A 4,018-nucleotide genomic window follows, 5' to 3' on the forward strand; every position below is an offset into this window, starting at 1 on the left:
GGTGTGTACAGCTCTGTACACGCCACTTTACACTTGTACTCACTGTCAGGAACATACAGGAGAATTCAATTTACACTGCTTTTAGACAAATGTAAACATACCACAAGCAACACGCAAGTGCAAATCTCAGTAGTCTGCGAGTTATCACATGCCGGCAGACCGAGTTGTGATTTGACTTCCACTAAAGGATGTCTAAATTAGAAAGGAAAAAAAAGATATATCATATGAAAATAAATTCTCAAAACAATAGCCGTGAAAACAATTTTTATTGTTTTTTTTTCACTGTTATAGAAGAAAGACAAAAGAAAAATTACTGCAGTAAAACTAGCATTATTAGACTATCAACACACTGATGCATGCTACAGGAGTAATGCAGAGCTTCCTTTAAATTGTCACTAATTTAAAGATGATAAAATCCAAATGTGATCCCAAGAGAATTTACAGATTGTGAGGGTATCTTAGGAAGGATTGAAGGCAGATTTCAGGAGGAAAGTGAGGGGGAGTGACCCAGTGGAACACTGTCAGAATGTCAAAAAGCCTCCCTGAGTCAACTAATCCCCTCGCCTATGAAGTACTCCCCCTGTGATTAACTGTCTAACGAACATGCACAAAGACAGCAGTGAAATAGGTCAGAATAATGCTTCTAAGGAAGTTTGATTAGACTTTTGTCCTCTGACATTGTGCAGATCAAAAATTCTCTGGTGAGAACCAAACATTTAACCAAAAGATTAGGGCAAATGAACCACTTTGCCTCCAATCATTAAGTAGTTTGATCTGCATGTTGTTGTCCATTAAGTTTGATATTTACCTGAAAACACTGAAGAATATATATTTTTCATCATGCAATCGAAAATAAAATGTTTTTCCTTTTATTTATTTTCCCATTTGTATAGCTGATTAACATTTGAGATTATCAGCATTGTTCATTTTATACAGTATGTATATATATATATATTTAATATATATTTATATAAATACAGCCCTTCAGAGTCTGTGGTTTACATCTGTGTTTGTGAACAGTTTGCTCAATCGGTTTTATTCTGTGTCATCAAAAGAAAATCAAACAGAGGGATTGTTGCTTTTGATGTGAACAGATTAAACCATCAAAGATTTTAATTGTTTCTAAAACACTTTCAGATCTTTAGTATTCCCTTTGCAGAGACTGTCTTCCATCTGTCTCCCAAATGCTGTACCATGAAGGGGAATGTTGTACACAAACACACACACACACACGCACACACACACACGCACACACACACACACACACACACACACACACACACACACACACACACACACACACACACACACACACACACACACACACACACACACACACACACACACACACACACACACACACACACACACACACACACACACACACACACAATACAAGTGTAAGCCTCATTCATCAGTGGGTGAAACTCTGTCAATCTCTTTTGCTTTTTAACTCAGATGATTGATTCACTATTAATTAGTATGGTAAAGATGAAAGGATGAACTTTACATTACTAAACGTGTACTAAATAGCATAGCTTATAGAGATTTCTGAGGTTTCTATATTTAACTCAGAGATACCTTGGGTTATTTTGAATATCCAGCCCTTTCGGGTTTCCTGGTAACATCCTGTAACTATCTTGGGGTTAGGGTTAGGGTTCCAGGTTTACTTAAACCCCCAAAACTTTGCCCTGTTAATTATTTTATTTGTGTCTACTGGTCTTTCATAAGATGTGCCTGTGACACACTTCAGACTCCTAACAGCATCACAGGGAAAGTAACATAATAATATTTTTTTCAAAGCAGAAGAAATCGAGGCTCCATGGAAAAAGAGGTTGACTAGTCAGAACATAATTTAGATGTGGAAGAGAATGTAGAGAACAAGGTAAACATGTTCTTTTTTTCTCTTAAGTATTGTGTCCACACATTGCTTAGTAATTGTGTTTTTTGATCTGCATAAAAAAATTAAGTGGTATTAGTATAGTGGTCAAAAGTTTGAGGTGACAGTTACTGTCACAAAAACACTGAATACATTTATTCAGCCTGGAGAGAACATATATAGAAATGCAGAGTGTGCCTGGTCCTAACGTTACTAAAACTTTGTTCCTTTGAGGTATTTCCATGTACTCTGGTACAGTTTCAGTCAATAAATTGTTACATGAGCAGTGGAATCTCTGTGCATCTTTGCTATCATCAAGTTAATCACCATCTACTGTCGTCAGACCTTCACACCGAGGCTTCTACTGGTGAAAAAAACCATGTTAGCTGATTTAGTGGAGGAGCTGAGGAAGACGGAAGACCAAGCTGCTTCTGCTGATCACTGCTATGCTGGACCTGAAGATGTGGCCTGTGATGTCTGCACTGGGAGAAAACTGAAAGCTCTCAAGTCCTGTTTGGTTTGTTTGGGTTCTTATTGTGAAAAACACCTCCAGCCTCATTTTCAATCACCTCCATTTCAGAAACACAAGCTGGTGGAGCCCTCTGAGAAGCTCCAGGAGAACATCTGCTCTCGTGTCAATGAAGTGATAAATATGTTCTGCTTCACTGATCATCAGTGTATTTGTTATCTCTGAGAGGCAGAGAGAGCTCGGGTCGAGGAGACAAACAATCCATCAGAGAGTCCAGGACACAGAGAAAGACGTGAAGCTGCTTCAACAGGAGGAGGAGGCCGTCAATGGCTCTGCTGATAAAGCAGTGAAGGACAGTGAGGAGATCTTCACTGAGCTGATCTGTCTGCTGGAGAAAAGAAGCTCTGATGTGAATCAGCAGATCAGATCCCAGCAGGAAACTGAAGTGAGTCGAGTCAAACAGCTTCAGGAGAGACTGGAGCAGGAGATCACTGAGCTGAAGAGAACAGACCATGAACTGAAGCAGCTCTCAGACACAGAGGATCACAACCAGATTCTACACAACTACTCCTCACTGTCAGTCAGTGAATCTACACACTCATCCAGCATCAGGATCCGTCCTCTGAGGAACTTTGAGGACGTGACAGCAGCTGAGTCACAGGTCAGAGGTCGACTACAGGACATTCTGAGTGAGGCAAAGACAACGATTTTACAGATTGTGTCTCAAGTGGATGTTTTACTGCCACAACCAGAGCCCAAGACCAAAGCTGACTTCTTAAAATATTCACAGGAATTCACATTGGATCCAAACACAGCAGATTAACTACTGTTTATTGTTTGAGGGAAACAGAAAAGTAACATATTTTGGCGAAGGTCAATATGTTCCTCTTTACCCATACGGATGCCTTATTTGGCGTCAGGTCCTGAGTAGAGAGATTCTGGCTGGACGTTGTTACTTCGTGGTGGAGAGCACAGCAGGAGTTGATGTAGTAGTAACATACGCGAATATCAACAGAGCAGGGTGGTTAGATATAATTGGATTTGGATACGATCATGAATCTTGGTCATTGTATCGTGAAGGTTTCGGTAATATGCAAGTTTACATCTGCTACATTGATGCTTCTGGGTCTAAAGGTCGTACCTCCAGAATCGGAGTGTACCTCCAGAATCGGAGTGTACCTGGATCAAAGCGTCGGTGTTGTGTCCTTCTACGGCGTCACTGACACCATGACTCTGATCCACTGTTGCCAGACCACAATCACTCAGCCTCTCTATGCTGGACTTGGCTATGACAGGCTTGCAGGCAGAGCTGAGTTCTGTAAACTCAAATAGACTCGAGTCATTTAAAGAGCAGTGACTTAGATTCTGTGATTAAATCTTGAATTAAAAAATAAACTTTTATCTCCATGTTTTTTGCTCAAAGTTCGTCATCAATGTAGAAATAAGGTTCTGTAATGTTTTATAAACTGTATTTAGATGTGAAAAAAGATCTGAGAGGAAAAGGAGGTTCCTAATAAAATGTTCAGTTTGTGGTTCTAAACACTGGTTTTCAACTGTACTCAGAGACAAGACTCCACTGTCTGCCATTTAAACATCTTTAAATACGTTGTCAGTTCCTTGCAGTGGAGATTGAACAGGGACGTGTGACCCATTAGAAAAAAAATCTGCAT

At 39.9% G+C, this 4,018-nt stretch overlaps 1 pseudogene; it reads left to right on the forward strand.

The window, feature by feature from the left end:
- Positions 1-2,258: 2,258 nt before the first annotated feature.
- Positions 2,259-3,680, forward strand: LOC133011217 (tripartite motif-containing protein 29-like; annotated as a pseudogene).
- The last annotated feature ends 338 nt before the right edge of the window (positions 3,681-4,018 follow it).

Source organism: Limanda limanda, chromosome 9 (genome assembly GCF_963576545.1).
Source record: "Limanda limanda chromosome 9, fLimLim1.1, whole genome shotgun sequence".
In the NCBI taxonomy this organism is placed as follows: domain Eukaryota; kingdom Metazoa; phylum Chordata; class Actinopteri; order Pleuronectiformes; family Pleuronectidae; genus Limanda; species Limanda limanda.